This window comes from Pseudorca crassidens, chromosome 7, assembly GCF_039906515.1.
Source record: "Pseudorca crassidens isolate mPseCra1 chromosome 7, mPseCra1.hap1, whole genome shotgun sequence".
Taxonomy (NCBI): domain Eukaryota; kingdom Metazoa; phylum Chordata; class Mammalia; order Artiodactyla; family Delphinidae; genus Pseudorca; species Pseudorca crassidens.
The window spans coordinates 28,109,636-28,131,728 of record NC_090302.1 but is presented as its reverse complement, the minus strand read 5'-3'; the positions used below and the strand labels follow the sequence as shown (position 1 = coordinate 28,131,728).

The 22,093-nt window shown below is 42.7% G+C and overlaps 1 protein-coding gene across 7 annotated transcripts in view; it reads right to left on the bottom strand.

The window, feature by feature from the left end:
- The window catches only part of ABCA1 (ATP binding cassette subfamily A member 1), a 181,719-nt gene that overhangs the window by 119,617 nt on the left and 40,009 nt on the right, over window positions 1–22,093 (bottom strand). For 2 of the 7 annotated variants that reach the window (XM_067743771.1, XM_067743776.1), the window contains exon 1: window positions 15,752–15,908. The exons of 2 other annotated variants lie outside the window; for them this stretch is intronic. The gene's annotated coding sequence lies outside the window, so the exon portion shown is untranslated. 3 more of the 7 variants (XM_067743777.1, XM_067743774.1, XM_067743778.1) reach the window with 3 other exon arrangements.

Here is a 22,093-nt window from a genome sequence, read left to right as displayed (position 1 = left end):
TCCTGCTCTCATGGACCTTCTATTCTAGCAAGGACGTATAAAACAGACAAATAACAGTGTTGTTAAGGCAGTGGGTGATAGGAGTAATGAAGAAAAATAAAGCAGAGTAAGCAGGCAGAAAGTAACGAGGGCTGGGTAACTCCTTTCTTCAGTGAAACGAGAGTGTGCCATATGCTACTGGCAAAAGGGTCACCAAGTGACAGCTGGGATCGTGAATTCTTTTAACTTTTCCCTAAACCAAAACCTGAAATGTCAGACAGACTCAGTGATGCTGGCAAAAGAAAAAATATAGGTTCACAGGAAGCCTGGTGCCGTGGGGGAAATGACGACCCCAATCAGCACCTACTGCGCTGCTCCCCCAACCCCCTTCCTCACCAAAACATTTGGCCCTTTTGAACTTCACATGTAAGTTTCAAAGAGCATGAGAAATATAAAGAAGAAAGGAGGAAAGAGGAAGAGGCAGACATGCTAGAAAGACAAGGTGGGAGGGTTTTTTCCCACTTAGTGAAGTCAAATGGAAAAGAGGAACTACATCCCATGACTGCCTTCTACCCTCCTAGAGCATGAAATCTGTCTACAGAAACGTAGTAAGGGAAAAAAACTGCACGTGCTTACACTGCTACCCGAAACTCTTAGTTTGTGCAGTAACCAAGGGTTGGTTGGTCTTTTTCCTTCCGCAAGAACACTGTGAGCACATGAGACTGAGATTTTGTCAAAGGGTGGGAGCCAACCCTCTAGCCTGCTTGCTCCAGGAGAGGACGGTCTCCAGTGGGGACCACACAGCCGCCGTTTCTCACTGGAGCAGAGAAGTCGGCTCCACAAGGCAGAAGAGGACAACCTTGTGCAAGGCCAACCCCCAGCTGATAGAAAGAGTTCACTGTGGCTTTGGAGACCCGCTTCCACCACACCCCAATCTTATAGAGAAGCCAAGGCCCCCGAAAGCAAGTGGCCTGCCCAGACTCACCCCCTAGAGTTAGAGCTGGCCCCCAGGTTTCTCAAGAAATAACTTGTCAACAACTGTTCCCACTTTCCCACTACTATATTCCTCCTACAATTCTGCTTCTTCTTCTGAACACATTTTTCCTATCAGTTCTACCCAAAGAGTTCATACACCGCAAATATGCAGTCAGCAACTAATTTTCGTCTTCCAAAGCCAGTGGTTTTATGACAGCTATTTCTCTAAATTTTAAACAAATAAATAAGTAGATAGATAAATAGATAAATTTATGTGTGTGTTCTTCTTTGTTAGACAAATTTCCCCACAGTCACCAGAAGTGAGATAGAAGTTGAAATCTGTGACAACAGCGATCAGCATCTCTCCTGACAAAACTGTTTCTAGATGTCTTATCTCAATAAATAACTAGCCGTTAACAAAAGCAGGAGGTGGACTTACGGCAGGATTTAACTATATCACATATGAATTGTAGTAAACATGTTGGCGGTAAAGCTCAACGAATGGCCTCTTCATGAGATGCTGATGCAAATGCAAGGATCACAGGTGTTGCTGCATCTCATCTCCAGAGAGATGTAGAGGGTCCTGAAGAATGAAGCTATGAAACCTGTAAGCCCACCAGAGCATGCTTGCTTGGAAAAGGTCTGTTCTTTAATTGCCTCTCTGAGTATATGTCTCTGGATCAGTAGCCACTCAGGGAAAAGGCTAGTGAAGTTACTGACAGTCAGAAAACCAGGCTAGAACAGGCTCATTGCACCCGTGACTGAAGACAGGACACGGCTGCCGTGGTGGAAGGAGGGGAGTGGCCCCGTGGAGTCACCCCGTGATCTCTCCCAGGCTGAGCCATCAGTTTTATTAAGGCTGAAGTTAATTTGACTGCCTCAGTTTCTTTCCTGGTCTCCAGTTGCCAGTGAGCTCTCTACCTGTAAGGTCGTTGATGCTAATCCTGAAATTCTACCCCCTCGCATTCCCCAACCATATTGCAGACCCACAAACTCAGTGAAACTGTCTTTAGTTGCCACTAGACCCTTAAAGGCCTGCAGAAAGGCCGTGGGCTGGTACTCAGTGACCCCTGAAACTGCGTTCCTACTTAAACCATAACATTTTAATACTCAAATTTAAGGAGAAAGAAAGATGTAAGAAATCCTCCAAGATAAAAGTCAAGGATAAAAGGAAGCCATTCTATCACTCTCGAAGATTCCTGTCATTCTAGAAGAGGCTCTGCTATCACAATACCTGTTTAAAAAATACAGATCCAATGAATTTTATCAATTCTAACAATCTGTAACTCAAGGGGATATTTTTTTAAGTACCAAATGTATCATACTTACTTGATTATTAGTAACAATAAGTTTATAGATAACTGCACATTCTTGTTTCACCCTGAAATAGATATTCAATTTCCTGGACAAAAGTATTTGCTAATAGCTAATTTTCAAAATGAGAGTTATGACATGAATACATAAAAACGTACAGCTAGAAGAGATACATGAATACTGTACAAATCTGTAACGAGCCTTTGAGAAGCATAATTCCTCATGCTGTCAACAATTCTATTTTAAAGGAGATTCAAAAAGGGTAAATCTATTTCTATCATGTCACTGATATTTGGACAACCAAAGATCCTATTTATCACTCTCAACAGTCCAGTTGTTACCAGCTAAACCATCTCAGGACTTCTAAAACTGACAAGATCCAGGGTTTCTGAAAGCAAATCTGTCCTGTCCCCAAGTTCTTGTTTCATTGTTGTAGAATTATGGAGGAATTCTGACAAAATGTTAGAGATAACCCTTCTTCCCCTGCTGATTTCCACTAAACAAATACAGAGCAACCTTCAAAGGAAGACTTCAGCAATCAATACAACTATTTGCTTTTTCCCTGGTTGGGGATGTGTAGCATATAGGAAAAATGAACCTTTCTCCTAGAAATGAAATACCTGTCAACATTACATGTCATAGAAAAAAAAATTTTCTCAACCATAATCATAATGCCAAAGCAAGAGGGCCCTGCAGGGAAGGAACTGTCAAAGTCACAAACACCCTGAGTGATACAGAAACACAAGCAAGCCCACCTCCACGAGCAATCCTTTATTTGCGGAAAAACTTGACGGGATAATATTCCCTGTTGTCAGAGGAGGATTTTCCAAGAGAATTTTATGATAAAAGGCTTGGTGACTGTATCAACAAAACAACCACTTTGTTTGGTTTACATCTCGGAAGGGTCAACATCTTCAGATGTTCAACCTTCTCCCAGGCTAAAAAGTTTTTTTTTTTTGAATTTTTGAATTTGATTTTATTTATTTTTTTATACAGCAGGTTCTTATTAGTTATATCTATTTTATACATATTAGTATATATATGTCAGTCCCAATCTCCCATAACAGTGCTCAAAGGACTTGGGGACAGACAAACCCAAATCCCTTCACCGCCTTCTACTTCCTGCAGGCCAATGCCGCTGTGCAGCAAACTTCCCCAGATGTCCTTAAGTCTTATTTTCTTGAATTAACTGGCCCGGTAGACAGAAGGGAGGTTTTGGAGTCAGAGAAAGCAGGTTTTGAATCCTGACTCTGCTCCTCACCTGCTCTGGGACCCTAGGGATTCTGAGTCCCTGTATCCTCTCCATTAAATAGAACAAATAATGTATATAAAATATTTAGCCCGTTCCTGGAACAAAGCAAGTATCCAGCAAACGGCAGCTATTGACAATGATGAGTGCTGCTGACTTCACAGGGTAAAGCATTCATCAAGGACGGGGCACAAAACGGGCAGTTTATTAAAGGAATCTCTCTTCTCCCTTCTTTGTCCACAGACGGCATGATTTCCCCCAAGGGCTTTTCCAGAACACACTGGAACTCTCTGCAGTGCCCAGCTCAGTGGGAGATGTGAAAGGGTTACGCTGGTATCCTCATGCCACTTCTGCCATTGTTGTACCATAAACCCCTGTTTGGGGACCCCACCACCCAGTTACACTATTCTCCCACTCTGGGGGCAGTCAGCTCCTCTGTTCCATGCAGGCCGCCGTCCTCCACATCTTTAGCACCCAGCACAGTTTTCTTCTCCAGCCCACTTCCTCCAGCCTCTAGGTCAATTACCTATTTGCAATCTGGGCCTTCTAATTCCTCCATCTCTTCAGCTCTCCCTACCACGTCCTCCAGTGTACCAACTTCTCAGGTGGTCCCTGCTAAACTGCAAGCCATGTGCAGCAAGCTACGGTGTCTCAACATCTTACCATCCTCTGCCACACTGAGCCCAGAGCCCAGGACCACTTGGTGCTCGGAAACACGTGTGGAATTTGAAAGCCTCTGAAGTCAGACCTCAGGGATGAGAAAAATTAGTTAAATCAGGTTCACCATGTTAATATGTCAGAAATGTCATTGAAATACAGGTTCAGGTAGCCCAAAACCATGACAAAATTTCCAGTTGTGTTCAAAGAAACACAGGTTAAATAGGAGTACATTTAGTTTGGTTTTCCCCAAAGCCACTCTAATTTGTTGGGAAGGACATTCATTTTCATGGACTTCATGTGAGCAAAGGAGAATCTGTAATTTGCCAGACTGAGGCGCTAGAACCCCTGTAAACATGGCAGCAAACAAGTAAACATGCCAGCTAACAAGAATACCTCCCCTAGGGGCTCAGCCACTAATACAGGACTGTCAGCATTGTTCAGGTGCCTTGAACTCTAAACCCAGAGGCTCAAGTCAAGAACTCACTCAATGAAGCATATCAACACCTGGATATAATTTTTCCACCTCAACACTTTATTCCTTTTACTCTTGCCAAAACAAGTTATCTTATCTCCAGGCTCTTTTCCAGTTCTAGCTCGTAGAGTATGTGACCAAACCCAGCAACCTTCTCCAGAACCTCCTCTTTCACCAGCCAGCCAGCTCTTGAGACAGTGCAGGCACAGGTCATGTGTCCGAGATGCCTCTGTCCCTGCAGCCCAGCGGGGACCAGCTGACCAGGTAGGTGAGGATGTAGTCAGGACTCCACGGCAGGCACAGAGGTACAGGGTCTAAGCCCCGCCCTTCCAGCTTCATAAATGAACTCCTTCTCTATAACAACCAAAACACACCACTTTGCTGGCTGCCTCACTGAATTAAAGAGGAAAAAGATCACAAGTTTAAACTTACCTACCTGTGATTCTGACAAACAAAAAATGAAGGATGTTAGCCTCTTAAAAACAAATAATGGCAACATGAACTCCATTATTTGAGGTCTGGGAGGATGCTCCCAGAGGAAAATGATCTCTATTATTCCAATATTATCATAATTTTGAGTATTCCTTCTAGAAAGTGCTACTGTCATTAAGATCTGCACAAATCAAATATTTTACGTGCCAGATAAAAAAGTGCTTAAGGAAAGATGAAACTAAACTATTGAGTGGAACTCTTGCTAGCCTCTTTTTTCAACTGCGGTTGACACTGGCATTTAAAAATGCACACACTCTCATTTCCCAAGCGACCGTGTGCTAAGTGTCTACATCAGGTGAGCACAGAGTCCCCAGTGGAGCTCCACCTGAGGACAGAGTGCCTTGCTGGTCTCTGCAGCCTCCAGGGGCATATCCACTCCACTCAATGGAGGCCACTGGAACCTAGCGTCAGACAGCCAAGGAGAAAGCCACACTGTGATCATGTGAAACGCGATTGGAGTTGGAAACTGGAAAATGGCACTAATTCCACTAAATTTGCAAATCCGGCAACAGGACTGACAACTGAATAAACACCACTTGACCAAAGGCTTTCTTTACCTTGAACTCAAGGCCCTTACTATAATTAACACAACCATTAAAGTTAAAAATAAAGAAAAAAGACCTGATAAACTGCCTTTAATCACAATTAATCCTAAATGGCCAAAATTAGCATAGGGTTTGTGTACTTTTACATAAAGGAAACGGTCCCCAGGAAAGACTCAACCTTTAGGACTTCTGTGGAGGTTTCCTTCTGATTTGAAAGGAAATCAGAAGGAAATTACAAGCAAAGAGCAATGTTTATTTAAGAGAGTGAGAAAAAAAAATCCAGTTGAAAAACCTATTAAGATTCAAATTGGACCAACAGACAGAATAAATGAGGTCAGTTCAATATTCAAAGATTCAGTGCCCATTGTAAGCTGAAAGGACAGACTTATAGACCCAATTTCTTTTTTCTCTCCTAAAAGGACACTGTAAATACTACCCTAAATTCTGGTACAGTAGCGAGAAGCCTGGATTAAAGAGGCAAGAAGCTAAGATTTTAAGTTCCAGTTACTGACTGCTGGGGAGTCAATTTAGGTAAGACATTCTACCACTCTGAGCCACAGAACAGAAAACAGCTTTTATGATAAATAGGGTGGAGTAGAAGATCTTCTGAGTCTAAGAAAACTGCCTGGAGCTTGGGTTTCAGACACGAGTTTGAACCCCCAGCCCTGCCATGATCGAAGCATGTGAACCAGGAACAAATTATTTAACTAGTCTCTGTATCAGGTGCACCATCTGAAAAATGGGGCAACCTCAATATTTCCCCAAATGCAGGAAAGCTACACGAGATGAATTTAAGCAGTACTTAAATTCCACGTAGAGGGTTTTAAGGGATGGACAGGCACAGTATTAAACACTCAATCACACAATGAGAAAACACTCTTTTCAGCACTTCTTTAGCCTTTGTAAAAACTATTACATTAAGGAGAAAGTTTCTGTTTGATCTTCTCTTCAATGTCTCTTTAACACGTGCTTAATTTCCCTTTTTTAACAAAGTGAGAGCAAGTCTCAGAGTCAGTGCCTTTAGAAAGCAAGTTTATTTTATAGACAGACTGTTTAAGAAATAATTTGCTTTCATTCTAATTATTTTAAAAATTACCTTTTATTTGAGACAACTGATACCAGTTTTCAATTTAGAGAACCAATATAAAGTTAACTTTAAAAATATATGTATTGATGATTACAAAAGTGTGAGTCCATTGAAATAATTTGAGGGGCTTACACGCTGCCTACCTCAGGATCCAGTGAGGAGAAAATATGGTAATGCGGGGCAAGGCCTAGCCCACGCCGAGCTCATCTACCCACGGTCGAGGGGCAAAATTTCCGTCAGTGAGGAATCAGAGTAGAGGGTACAGTGCAAACAAAAGCCGACCACGAAGCATGGCTGTGATATTCCAGAACGATGAGAAGCCAAAAAATAGCAGGAAGGGGTTCTTAAAGTAGAAATCAGAGAAAAGAGGAAAACCCATAGAGGGAGAGTCAGTTAACAGATAGTTACTGAGTCAGACTACATGCTCATCACTGGTGAGAAAATCCAGAGCAGTGGATGCCTCTTAAAGTCCAGGACAAAGCTGTCAAAATGGTCAGGCTTATGTCGAAGAACCTTGAATGCCAAGCTAAAGATCATCATGGTGGCAAGTCCTTAAAGTCTTTTGACATTTGTTCGGCACCTAGTATTTACATGGTGTTTGAAAAATATTTGCTGAAGAAATGAATTTCAGTTTGACGGTATTTTTTGTACATTAGCCATAGACAGATACACACACACACACATTTTTAAAATATTATGTCGTCCTCTTCCTTCCTTCGTCCAGTACCAGAGATCACACCTCACCCCAGCTAAGGTAAACTGCCACTTCCATCCCAAGACCCTGCATCTGGGAGTGGAGAAGAGTCTACAGTTCAATCTAAAGCCATCAGTCTGTGGGACTTACTTGGTGGTCCAGCTGGTAAGACTCTGCAGATCCCGCGTGCATGCTGCAACTAAAATATCCCACATGCCACAACTAAGACCTGGCGCAGCCAAAATAAATAAATAGAGATAGAGAGATAGAGAGATTTTAAAAAAAATAAATAAAGCCATCAGTCTGGGCCTTTACATTCTCTCTGCCTTTCCAAGGAAAGCTGCTGCTTCCATCAATGCTACCTTTTATGTCAAACTTGGATCATCTAAATACCAGATCCAACTGAATTCAAGCTGTCATCCCCTTGGGGACTTGCTTCTTCAAGAAAACAAGCTTGGCTTGACTCTTGGCAAAAACTATTCCCAACCTGGCATCCCACAGAAATTTTGCAAAGCAAGTGTAAATAGGGATATGAAACCCAAACAACTTCTTAGCAGTTCCTTCCCTCCTCCCATGCCTGCCCCAATCCTGAAAACTCTTGCTTCTTTTTCTTCCCCTTCTTCTTCCTTCTAGTCCTAATCTACTATGATCTATGAAACAACTAATTCAGAGCAATGCTTTAGAAAACTTTGTGTCTTGCCCATCTACCCCCAGTGAAAGTCTTCTGAGATATTTAGAAATATTTTCATAAGGTTAATCCAATTCTCATCCTTTCTTGGAGAATGAATGAGTCTTAAAAGTCAGCTTTTTTTTTCCTATCATGTATTGGCTTAACAAGACTGCAATATAAGAAGCAAAACCTATACTCAAAATGGAGATGTCCAGAATGGAGAGTCCAAATGAACATTTTGTTTCAGAGAGATTCTCCAGATGCTGAGTCAGAAATGAGACAAATGTCTCACTGTGTCTCACTACATCATGTTTGTTCCACTGAAATTTATTGAGATCAACCAACCCCTCCTTCCCTTGCATTTTGGATGAAACTCCCCTTTTGGTTCCATGATTCAAGTCTTCATCCACCTAATGCAGAGTAAATAGGCAATTCCAACATCCTCAGGCTTCTACCTTCCTCTCCTCCCACCATCTTCTTTTCTTCCATCATCACTCTCATCAAAACACTCATAAAAAAAAAAAAAACCAGAAACAGAACAAAACAAACAAAAACGCTCTTTATGCATTCCCCTGGGTATTTCCATTCCACCTCTCAAAACCCACACGATCTGCTACACTAATGCTGAGCCTGTCCCTCAGGACATTTCTCTGGGCAGCTCCAATCAAAGAATCATCCTTCTTCCTGACTACAGACATAGAGTTAGAGGACGTAAAAGCTTGAATGGCTCTTTAAAAGTCATGTACTCAGCCTCTTTCATCTCATCAACCAAGAAACTATATCTCAGAAAAGTAAAATGACTTGCCCAGGGTCACATGACTCCTTAGTCTGTTTCTCAAACTACATGTGGAATATAATTACGTCAAATTGTATGTAATTATATGTAAAATTTGGAGTGTACATGCCTGTGTATATTTTTTCTTTGGAGAGAATCACAGCTTTCATCATATTCTCTATGTAGTCAAAAATCCTCTCCCAATAATTGATAGCCACTGATTAGTTTTTTTTGGTTTTTTTTTTTTTTTGCGGTAGGCGGGCCTCTCACTGTTGTGGCCTCTCCCGTTGCGGAGCACAGGCTCCGGACACACAGGCTCAGCGGCCATGGCTCACGGGCCCAGCCGCTCCGCGGCATGCGGGATCTTCCCAGACCGGGGCACGAACCCGTGTCCCCTGCATCGGCAGGCGGACTCTCAACCACTGCGCCACCACGGAAGCCCCTGATTAGTTTTTTATATACAAAATTCTTCCTAGGAAGTGTCCCGGACTAAACACCAGTTATCATAAAACATCTTGACTTCAAGACTAGCCAAATAAAATGTTCTGACTTCCAAATGCTTCTTGGAAGTTGGATTTGGCATAGAAAATGTTGCAGTTCTAAACAAATACACACACACAAAAAAAAAGAATAAAAGAAAAGATCCTATACCTAAAAGGTTATTTTGGGGTTTTTTTAAACTAAATGCTATTTTTAAGTAATTAAATTCTAAACTACTTAGTGAATTATCTCATTCTTATTTTTAAAAAATAAATTAATGTGCAAATAGAAGTAGTTTAATGTGAAATGTCACAGACTACAGCACTTTCTCAAATCACAGCTGCCTCAAGAGGAGAAATGAAGCTGAATGGAGTCAGAATTGTTTGTTCTACAACAAGTAAACTGGCCTAGGTACATACTAATATTTCTCAGTCTGCCATAAACCTAAACTTAACTAGAATTTTTCCTCATATAATTCTATTTCTAGACTACATGAATTTAAAACATTTTATAAAATGTTTTTTGTTTTTTCAGAAAAAGAATCTTTATTTCCAAATGAGCAACTAAACACACAATGGACTCAAATGGCATGTTCCTAAAATTTTCAAACCAAATCCATTTACAAGGCACAGCTTGTCTTGGAATATTTCTGATTTCCTTAGTAAGCACCTTGGTATTACATAAAGGCACTATTTCATACCTACTATGATCTACTAAAAAAACAAGCACTTTCTCATCAACACACTTTTTTCTACTTTGGATCAATACCACTTCAAAGTTTTTTTAGATTTTACCAAGCATTCTAAGCCTTTTTCAATATTTTCCATTGATAAAAAAGAGGTTTTTTTTACTTCTTTAGTAATTAATACTGTTAAATCTGATAAAATCTTTTTAGTTTTAGATAACTTCACATAAAATGTCCCACATTTTGAAACATAAAGTATTTCAGCCTTTTCAAGTTGTCCAGGTTTTAACTCTTCAAAAGGAATATTTATTAACCAGCTGTTGGTAGGATGCTTGAAGGAGCATAGAACCTTCATACCATTTGGTCGTCCTTTCTTCATTTCTTTATCAATAGGGCTCACCTTTTGAGAGACCTTAGGCATCTGCAATACTGTTTTCTGTAGTTTCGAACATGCTGTCCATTTAAATAGTTCATTAATGACACATTTTTCATCACAAATTATATTTACTTCCAATTTCCGTTCACGCTTTTTCAAAAACTCACAAGAAACTGTTTTATTACTTACTCTTGAAGCAAAATAATCCACCGTTTTGCTGTCCCATGTTTCATCAGGCTCATTCCACTTTACTCCACTAAGGAAAGAATGAACTCCTAGCTTTTCTGTGATTATCCCAACATTTTAATTCATCTTTAGAATATAGAAAACCAACATTAGTTCCCCATTCTCTCTGACTTGTTTAAGTCAGCATTTATTGAATCCCCTTCCATATCAAGGAGGGTGAATTAAGGACTAGGAGAATGAATCAAAGCCCTCCTGGAGAAGCATACACTCAAGAAGAAGACAAATAAATGTGAACTATAACAACAACAACGAAAACAACAACAAAAACACAATTAAACCCATGACATGAATAGTGCTGTGATCCAATCCTATGGGAGCAAAAAAGAAGGGGATAATTAATTTTAACTGTGTTGGCAGGAAGGTGTGAATTCAGGAGAGCTTATGAGAAGGATGGCATTTAAATCAGGTCTTAGAGTAGATTTTCAAAATGGAAAAAGACAGGATTTCAAATTTTCCTTTGTTTTAGGAACCAAGTCTGATGCTCCTCAGAGTAAATGATCTTTGCTTTAATACAGCCTATCGTCTCAACAGAATGCAGAACAACCAAAGGCTCTACCTGAAAGCAATTTCACATGTGAGATTTCCTTCCTCTGGCTTCAGATATTTCCAAAATGTGCGTCTTTAACAACACCTATGCTGGTTACCTACCCAGGGAACTATTTGCGGTCGGAAATATCCAAACGAAAAGTGAGACTCATTTTTTGCCTTTTGCTAGTATTTCATTTGTCAAAACTTTGATATTTTAATGAAGTCCTTACCCTGCTATTAGTAAATTCATGGAAACCAGACTGCCTGGGATGCAGCCTCAGCTCCACTACTAACTTACAAACTCCATGATCAGGCTACTTACCCTGTCTATACTTCAGTTTCCCCATCTGTAATATGAAGATAATAACAGAACCCACCTCATGTGGTTCTCATGAGAATGAACTAAATTATTACGTGTGAAACGCTTGAAACAACACCCAGCATAAGGTAAATCAACAATAATGTAACTTTTTATCAAGAAGAAACCTTTCCTAAGAGTTTATTTCTAAGGTGCTACACCAATTTAATAAGAAAAAGAGTTTCCCATCCTATTTCACTTTTTTTAAGCTGACTTTGAAACTGTATGTACTTTCAGAGAAAGATGCCTTAAGAAAAGGCTAAATTCGATTCCTAGACTGTAATGGCAGTAACAGAAAAACGGTTTATTTCAGAAGGTCCAAGACATAATTAGGGGTAAAACAAGCAGAAGTCATATTGTACAATAAACAATTTTAAAAATTCACCAAAATTAAGACTGACAGCTAACTAATAGTTCTCTTCCCTTTTTCTCTCCTTTTATTTATTTATTTATTTATTTATTTATTTGGCTGTGCCAGGTCTTAGTTGCAGCATGTGGGATCTTTAATTGTGGCATATGGGATCTAGTTCCCTGACAGGGGATCAAACCCGGGCCGCCTGCATTGGGAGCTCGGAGTTTTAGCCAGTGGGCCACAGGGAAATCCCTTCCCTTTTTCTTTTGTTCCTTATCCTTTTACAGCCAAATCCTCTGTCTATCCATTTTCTATGCATCACACAGGAAAAGAATTCGAGATCATCGTAGACCTATTCACAAATACTTGACTAAAACGAGAGTAAATTTTTCATTTTAAACCAAGTAAAGAATTAGAGTTGAGCAAATTTTATTGTCTATCCTTTCCATGGTGTTGCAATCCCTACACAACCAAGGTCCCAACAAGCTGAAAAGAACTTGGCTGGCCCACTCATAGCAACAAGGGAAATACAACACAGGCTGCAGATTCTGATAAAGACTAGAGCAGATGAATATACCGGAACTCAGCGAGCATCCTCACAAAGTGCTCTGCCCATGGCAACTGAAATTGTACCACCTCACTGCTTAGTGTGGGAGTCAAAGAAATCTGGGGCTCACTGGCTGGGTTCAAAACTTAGCTCTGCCACTTGCAAGCTGTGTGGCTGGGGACATGTTAGTTACCCTCTCTGTTTCTCAGTCTGCAAAATAGGGATAATAAGTGGATTTGTTGTAAAAATTAAAATAGTATTTGAAAAACATTTGTATCAGTACTTGGCACCTGGTGCTATTTAACAGTGTCTATTAAATAAATATTGCAATAACTTTGGCACTTATGATTATTTCCACATGCAAATATGAAGAAGGTTTCAGTTTCAGTGTAGCCTCTCTCCCAGAATAGTTAAATTAAAACAAATTTTCAGCAAGATCTTTAAAATTTGATACTGAGGTAATTGACCATAAGGAGCATTATACTCTTCATTATTCCTTTAACATCCAGATAGTAAATAAAAATGTATTTGGATTCGAGAGTATTTTAGAAATGTAAAAACCACACATCTATTGGTGTTTTCTAGATTCTAAAAAAAGTTCATAATTAAGGAGTCTAAGATAATGTCCATTTATCTTAGGAGCTAAAAATTAAAATAGCAAAGATATTTACAATCACTCTGAATACAGCATAAGCAACTTGGTTTATGGGAAGGAAGATCCCCTAAAAAAATTTTTGATGGAAAAATATTCCAACTTCTCTCCATATAAGGTAAATACTACAGAAGATAATAAAAAGCTGTGTTGCTGAGTTTCATTCGGTTTCATTCATTTTTAATAACGTAAGCATTAAGGTTTCCTAGAGCAGAGGTTGAAAACAACCAATCCTTAATCACCCTTTTCCAATCCTAAGCTACTGTCTTACACTGTCTCACATGAACTGTAAATATGCCCTAAGTCAAAAGGTATCCAGGGTCCCTTACAGGCCTCTATTTAGATGTAAACTGAGGGTTGAGATTTCAAATGCTCATCTGGAGGGGAGACACATATCACAGGTATTCCCTTCACAATCAGATATGTCATTCTGAACACTAGGCTGGTCCCTGCAAGGCGGCTAATGAATTACTCTGAGTACAGTAGAAATTCTTACCCCTTAAATAAACTGTGGTCATCGAAGCCTGGTCACTGATTCTACTGCTTTTTCTCGAGTAAATACTAATGTGTTCTGTGTATCCAGTGTTTTCCCAAAACTCTATCATAAATTAATGCATAAAGCATTAAAGCTCCTATAAAAGGAGCACTTGGGGAACAAGCTGACAATGAAAACTTTGTACTTGAAAATTATTATACCATCAGAAGAGGTTCTACTCCGGAAACTTCTCCATGCTTTCACACTTTCTTGCATTTGGGAGAAATGCCTCAAGAGAACGATATGAACAAAAGAAAGCCTCCGTTAATTTGTGGTAGGTATGAGGAAGATGGGCTGAAATATTAATAAAAGGGGAAATGAGAAACTAAGTACTTTTTTAGTTGGGATTTAAATTTTGTCTGAAAAGCAGATCAAAACTTGGGTTTGGGTCCCAAACTATTGTTAAAAGAACCAGTAAAACTCTGCTTTTGAACTTGCAAAATTTTGTGAGGTGTTCTTTGTGGGGAGGTGGGGACCGGGCCTTAGAAAGTGACTTGCTGATTTTCATCACCAAAGAATTTTTTTAAATATCAAATTTGTCCTCTATTATATTAATGTATATACTACTCGCTCAGTTTGTTGTGTCACTGAAAAGTGTTGGTTTTAAAAGCTGATGGTATCGCTTTTGTAGTGCTGCATTTCTTTCTCTCTCCCTTTTTCTTTCTCTCTCCTTATTTTCTTTTATCTTGTTTATTCCCTTCTTTTTGATAAGTGTTGAAAAAGAGGCACCTACACACAACCCTGGCACTGGCCCACGCCCCAAGAACCTTCCATTTAGCAACGCTCTGGGAGTTAGGAACCATTGTAACAAAACAGAATCAGACGCGCTTTCTTTCGCCTGTTCCCCAGGTTTCCTCCCAGTATGCAAACACCCGTCTTCACTGCATCTCGGTCAGGAACCCTCGAGCGACAACGCCTCGTACAGCCCGGCCTCACTCCGGCCAAGGAGCCGATTCCCAGGCCACCCGGCCAGGAGGCGCTGTGGATCAGTCCCCCCGTGGCCACCCGTAGCCGGCGCCCAGCCATCCCTCCCCCCACCGCGGAGCGCAGCCCGCCAGCGGAGCTGCGAGCTCTGCACCGCCCGCCGGGGTTACTCTCGGTCATTCCGCTACACCATCTCGCCCCAGCTTCCCCATCCGTGCCCGGCCTGAGGCTGCCCCAAGAGACAAGCAGCAAAGGGCAGGAAGATGGGGGACAGGGGAATGGGCACCTCAGCTCCAGGTTTCCTCAGGCCCTCCTTCTAAGTCTAACGTTTTTTAAAGAAACAGAACTCTCGTCGCCCCAGCTGCGTCAGGAAACCAGCTCCGGGGAGCGTACGGAGAGCGTAGAAAGGACCCAAACAAAGCCCCCGAGGCCTCAAATGAGCACTAGCGCTATGGACCCGGTTTGGTGCACCTCCTAGTCGCGTTCTTGGAGAACAAGAACGCGCCGCTCCAGTCCGGGGGCGCAGGGGACCGATCCTCAGACCAGAGTCCAACTAGCAAGAACGGAGTGGAGACTGAGGACTAGCATTTGTCCGGGTGGGCGCCGGCCGACCCGCAGCCAGAGAGGATTCCAGCCGGCTCAGGCGCTTCCAAACAAAGGGAAGAGCTCAGTGCCAGACCTGCCACTCTCCCCACTCCGGCTGCAGCGCCCCCAGAACCACCAGGAGCCCCCGATTCCACTGCGCCCCAGGTACTGCGCTCGGGTCTCCGCGCCCAAAGATGCTCCCCGGGCTCCACCGCCGGGCGAACCCTGAGCACAGCGGCGCCGCGTCTTTAGGTCGCCAGAGCTCGTCCTAGGACGTCCCCCCCCTTTTACGCCCCCCCATTTGCGCTGCAGGAGGTGGGGACGTGGGGGGGTTCGGACTAAAGTCCCCGAAACCCAGCGCTTCTCAAAGTCTCCTTGGCCCTGAAACAAAACAATAACCCCAGCCCAAGTTTCTGGAGAGCCTCTTACCTGTTTTCCACTTTTTGTTTCCGGCTCTTTCCCCCACCCCTTGAAAAACCCTTCTGGGAAAGAAGTGGGGGAAAGGGAGCAAAGCGCCGCGAGAAATGGGCTGTGGCGGCGCTGGTCACGCGGCGCCCCCTGTTCTGCCCACCTGCGCCCGCGGAGAGAGGTGTCGGCGCCGCTCCTCCGGCCCCGGCCGCACTCACTCTTCCTCAGAATTACCGGGGTTTTGCCGCGACTAGTTCCTTTTATAGATTCCGCTGCGCTGAGCGCAGGGGTTACTATCGGTCAAAGCCTGTTCTCTCCCTCCTTCCCCGCCCCCTTTCCCGGCCTCTGTTTATGTAGTTCAGTCACTCAGCAGAAAGCACGTGGAGCCGCGCCCCGCCCCTTAAACGGGCGACGTCCTGCAGCGCGCGGGGTTGCGGGCGGAGGGTGCTGGTGGGGGTCCGCGCCCCTCGCCCCTGCCGGGACGGCCAGCACAGGACCAGCGGCAAACGCAGGGCTTGGGGCTGCGCCTAACAGAGACTCTTATCCAGGTTCAGGGCAGCGAACAGCACGAGTGGACATCGCTTCCTCTAAACTCTTGCTTTCAGCAATTTGTGTTTCCTTTGTTCATTTACTCAGTCAGAGGGACTTAGGGGGCTGAGGGAGGAGGAGGAAGGGGAAGAGACCGCGAGGCTGCAACCCCTCGGGATGCCAACCCTTTAGTCTTTTTTTCCTTTCAAGTGCCCAGGGTGTGGGAGAGGGTGGATAGTCCTCTGGACTTGGCTGGTGTTGTTTTCCACGACAAACCCTGACTTTGGAATTCAAGAGGCGACTTACTGCCTTTGGGGTTCCCAGCCTGGGCCTCCCAGATCCCCGGGAGGACCCCTGAAAAGCGTCTTGCTCCTTCTCTTAGCAAACTGGGTGGAGGAGAAAGGCCACAAAAAACCGAGCAATGTGGACCAGCCCCCTTTTTATTTTCATCATATTGGTCAGCGTCCTAGTGATAGATACACATGGCTTGTATTTAGGTTTCTACAGATTCGCAAAGTGCAGCTAGAGAATCGCAGTCTTGTAAAATTACATAACCATTCCAGTTCTCCAACTTCTTCCTCTGGCTTTGGCTTTGACAATCAGGAGCAAGACGGCCCACCACATTTGAGGAACAGAAGCAAGAGTACAAATGGAGGCCCACATACTTCAAGTCCAAATATTTAACTTATAAATCAAGCCAACCAACTGTAAAACAAGTTTCTCCTACCTGACAAAGATACCTTTGGAGCAAACTGGAAGGGAGGATTCACATTCAGACTCCTCACCCTTTGACTTAAGTTTTGTCAAGAAAGTAGTGGAGTGGGAGAGCTGGCCCCCAGCCAACTTCTCTTCCCACCCCCAGCTCCATCATATTCCAGAAGAACCTCCAGGTGTGCACGTGGGCCCCTAGCTGCACAAGCCCCTCCATGCTACAGTCCAGGCTATGATTTGAACCCAGGTCCACATGTCAGTGGTTCTGTCAACACTCAGGACGGATCCAGGGAGGGGGCCCATGCAAGCCCTGGAAGTGCACTTAGGGGCCTTACTGCAAGGAATTCTGGGGTCCCGGCAACTCATAATTGTGGTGGCCTGGCCCCTAGGTCCTGTGGACTCTTCACGCTTAGGAAGGGATGAGGTTTGAGGCAGGCCACAGCCAAGCCTTCTGCAGCCCAGGGCCCACGAGAGGAGTCCCTCTTGCCTGGGTCAAAGGACAACCCTGGTCAAGAGAATGGGGTTCTGGGGTCAAATTTGACTGAACCACATGATCCACAACTTTCTGCCTCCATTTCTTTGTCCATAAAACAGAATATATATGCTCTCCCTGCCTCACAGGTGTTTTCTGAAAGCGCATTTTGTTCATTTGAGCTCCTGGGAAGAATGGCACTGTAAACAAAGAGGGTGTTGGTAGCTGACTATTGATGTCATTTTCTGGTACCAGAAAATGGCCTATAAAGATTGTCCCATGCCAAAATTTTAAAACTCCAGGTCTAGCCAAGAGCTCAAAGTAATCGTTCTGACCCTCTGGATATAAAGGAACGCTCCTGGAGGAGGTGTTACCATTCCAAGTGTGACTTATGGAAGTGCTTATGTCTATCTGACTCTCCACTCCCTGCCCACCCACCCCACCATCCACCTATCACAGCGCTTGAAATCCCACCACCAAAAGCATTCTTTCTGTAACTGAAGGCTATAGATCTCAAGAGCACCCCCTACTAAAGTAATCCCTCAGATTGTTCTCTTGGGGAATGGGTGACAGTAAGTGCTGTACAAATGAGACAAAGATAGACTGTTGGAGAAAGGAGATGAGGCCAAGAAGGAGATGAAAGCCCCAGAGAGGACAGCCATTGATTCTGAATACACAGGTCTATGGCCCCAACGCCAAATGTGATCATTTTTAACTAAGAACAACTTATGGTATCAAGAATCTGCTCACCTCTGCAATGAACACACCATAATGTCTGAAATATGCTTATTAGTCGTGTTGATTTCTACCAGTAAAAGAGCCCAAATCCCCAAAAAGTCTAAGTGATTTGGCCAAGGGACACAAGGACCTAAGTCTGCTGACACCAAGCCCACAACTTTGCAAGTACGACAGGCTCACATGACAAAAATACTGAATTCCAAAAGTTAGAGGTTAAGAGAATGTGTCCCTTGAGAAAGTGTAAAAGCATGAATTCTCTCCCTTGAATGTCACAGGTCGATTTGTTCCAGAGTATGCTTCAGGGAGCTTTCCTCCAAGTCCTTCAATTCCTGCTAACACCAACACCAACACCAACACTCTAGGTCCCCACCCTAGCTGACCCTTTCCAAACAAGTGGAATGGCCCTTCTTTGTTGCTGTGGCTCCGGAGAAGCTGATTCTGTCAATGTAGCCTGGGTGTCTTGAAGTTCTATTCTGAGATGACCCTGGAATCTTTTAACTACAGAATTCAGGCAGCTGTGGCCTTGGAGACCCTGCTAGAGGTCATGAAGCTACAGATTTTCATTCTGTTGAGACTTTTAAATTAGGGATTACCTAAAAGGTTTTGCTTGGAAATTGCTTTGGTATATAATATCTGTTAACTTGTCTACATAAATGTACATGCACACATTATTTAAATATAAATGATTTTCACCACACATGTGTATAGCATACTGTTTGATTCCTGGAAACTCTGAAAAAAAATAGAGTATTACAGGAAGTCAATGAAGAATAGAACAGAAAATACTCTAAAAATAACTTCTCAAGCAGAATTTGTTACAATTAAGACCTAATAGCTGGACTTTTTGAGAATTCCTGGAGAACGACAGGTACCTCGAAATTAAAGAAAAAAAATAGGTAATCCTTCTTTCATGTAAAGTGGAATAAAAGGACCTACAGTTCATATTTGAGTCAGTTTAATTCCAATTCATGGTTAGAAACAAATTCTCAAGCTATAGATATTCAAACAAACAAACAAAACATACAAGGAATCACCATTATTTGTGGAGTAAACCATGTATTGCATAGGCTTTCAGTACCTACAAATTCAATATAATTGGACCAATGCAATCCCCTTCTTTATTAATGTGACTCCTATTGACATGTAGCAACATTCAAAAACATTACTGCTTCTGGACTTGAGTAGGATGTTTGTTCTGCTTCTCATTGGGATCAGCAAGTTAGTCTGGATTATAGACAGACGTATTCCCCTGAATTACTAGTTGATCAATGAGCTATAATTCTTTTTAAAAGCCAGCCATCCAACCTGCCTCCCTTCAAGCTCTCCTGCCTTTAACAGCCAAACTGCTGAAAAGATTTCATCTGTTATCCCTCCCTTTTATTTGTTCTCCAGCCCATTTCAGGCAAACTCTGGCCCCCACCACTCTCCAGATTCATTAATGACCTCCTTAAAAAGAGAGAGAGGGGTATATGTGCTTTCTTTCTTATCATTATAAAATATTTTCATGTAGAAAAACAGAAAAATACCTCAAGTGCAGAAAGACTGCTGAATGGGTAACGCTGATGACCTCCTTTAAGTCCCTGGGCTACCTGATCTCTGATATTTGACACTACCCACCACACCTTCCTTCCTGAAACAAGTTCATCTCTTTTATTTCCTGAATCTGGTTCTCTTCTGACCCTCCTGCCTCCTTAACGACTCTTTTCCTGACTCCTCTGTCCTTGTATAATGTCTCCTAATACTGGTTTTCTCTTTTTACTTTTACATGATCCACTCCCCTTGGCTTCACGTAAACCCTGTGTCGCCAGCTGTCATCTCCTTGCTGGGCTCTGGGATGGTACGCCCCCCATACATGGTGGGGCATCCAGTGGGACCAGTGGTGTGCTCGCTGCAGCTCAGAACTGCTGACTGTGTATGTATATCTCTTCCCGATTCTGCACTAAGTGACTTCCACAGGGTGAGCTTAAAATCAGCCCATGGTTTGGAATATTAACACCATCGAAATCTGATACAGTCAGGGCTTTCTTTTCTTCCTTTTATTTTATTCTTTCTTTCTTCCTTTCTTCCTTCCTTCCTTCCTTTCTTTCTTCCTTTCTTTTCTTTCTCTCTTTCTCTTTCTTCTCTCTTCTTTCTCTCTCTCTCTTTCTTTCTCTTCTTTTGGAAAGCCAATTTTAACATTTACCACCACAACACTGAATAGGACATTCTGCAACTAAACCCCATACTTATTTTTTTTATCTTCCCTTTAAATCTCCGCCCTCCATATGCATCTTATGATTTAATTTCATTTAATGACATCCTCATCCACACATTGTGGGAAATCAGAGTCATACTTGTTTGACTTTTCATCTCTCTGACCTCATCTTTCTCTTCTCATCCTAAAAAGCACCCAAGTCAGGCCAATTGAATCTCCTAAATATCTCTTAAATCTGTCCCTTACTCTCCATCCCCACTTGTCTAAATCCAAGCCAAAGGACTGGGAAACCTCCAAATTGCTATTCCTGTCTTTAGTTTCTTCCTCTTCCTATTTATCTTTCCTACCACAATGGAGTGATTTTTGCTTGAAGGGAAAAAAGCTAAGCAAGCCAACACAAAAACAAAAAGCATCTAATCATATCTTTCTCCCGTTCAAAACTTCCTATGGTTCTCCATTGCTTCCAAAGAAACAATCCCTCAAAGTCCGTTAAGAAAACCTACAAAGATCTTTGCAAACATGACACAAAAGGCCTTTGAAGCCTCCTCCATCCCCCCATCCCTATCTACCCACTCCCCCTTCCACAAACTTTCTGCATCTCTGCTCATGTAGTTTCCCTACTTGGAAATCCTTCTCATCTCCACCCCTGTCCTCCTGTGTAAGATTATTGAAGGAGAGGGATGGGATTAAATGACTAACTCTGCTGTGCTATTATTCAAGAAGCAGGAGGGGCAGAGAAGAGAGAGGATTAGAGTTCATTAGATAAAAAGAAATGGGGTAGAGGGTAGATGAGAGAGAGAGAGAGAGAGAGAAATATTATAGGCAGATATTTTTTAAGTACTCAAACTAATAGGCAAATACCCTTAATTAATAGGGCAGACAGTACCCTTAAGTTTGAAAAGAAAATAATTGGACTCGGGATTAAAAGAAATCAAGCATTTATTGTAACAGAAGTGATGTATCTGCATTTTTCTCTCCTTACTCAGAGTGCTTTTTTGACACTTGTTAAGAATCCATATTCCTGGCTGTGATTTCTGGGATGAGGGACTGTTATTTCTTAGCCAGGAGCTTTCCTTCTCTCTGACATATTAATAAGAGGATAAGTCATTAAAAAACAAAGAAAGCCTAGGAAATGTTCCAGATTTCCCTTTTCTTTGGGGCCGCTAGAGAGGCAAGCCTCTCTTTCTCCTCTTCAGCATTTTGGAGATGATTCCTTCTGTAGTGCATGGTCTTCCCTTTGTTGTTGTCCCCTTGGTGTTCTGGTGTTGGTTTGACTCGTCCCTGCACCAGTGCCCTTCATAGCTTCTAGAACGAATGTTTGTGCCCCCTCAAAGACAACACTGTCTAGCTGTTGTGCTGTGACCAGGCCATGGAAGCAGGCCTTCATTTCCCTTCTTCATTGCCATGCTTCCAGTGACTAATGCTGTCCAGTGAAATCTGAGCAATTTCTTAGCTTGGTTACTTGTCCTGGAAACCTACCCGTGAAGAAACATCCACGGTATGTAAATTAGTGGGGATGGGCTCCATTCCCAGAGGCCTGGGGCTTCCCACAGGTCAGTTTAGCTGACCCTAAAGCTGGTTCCTCTGGATTGGCTCCGTTACCCAACAAAGTTCAGCAGGAAGTCCCCACATCTGGCTGCTTACTGCTGGGGATGGGAGGCCCTCAACACACTACTAGAATGAGAAAAGACAGCTCAATGGAGGGCCCAGTCCTGACATATAAGGAAATAAACTGAGAGGTTAAGGAAAACGGAGAGTGATGTAAAAGTGAAGATCATAAAAACTGAGGGTGGGGCTTCCCTGGTAGCGCAGTGGTTGAGAGTCCGCCTGCCAATGCAGGGGACACGGGTTCGTGCCCCGGT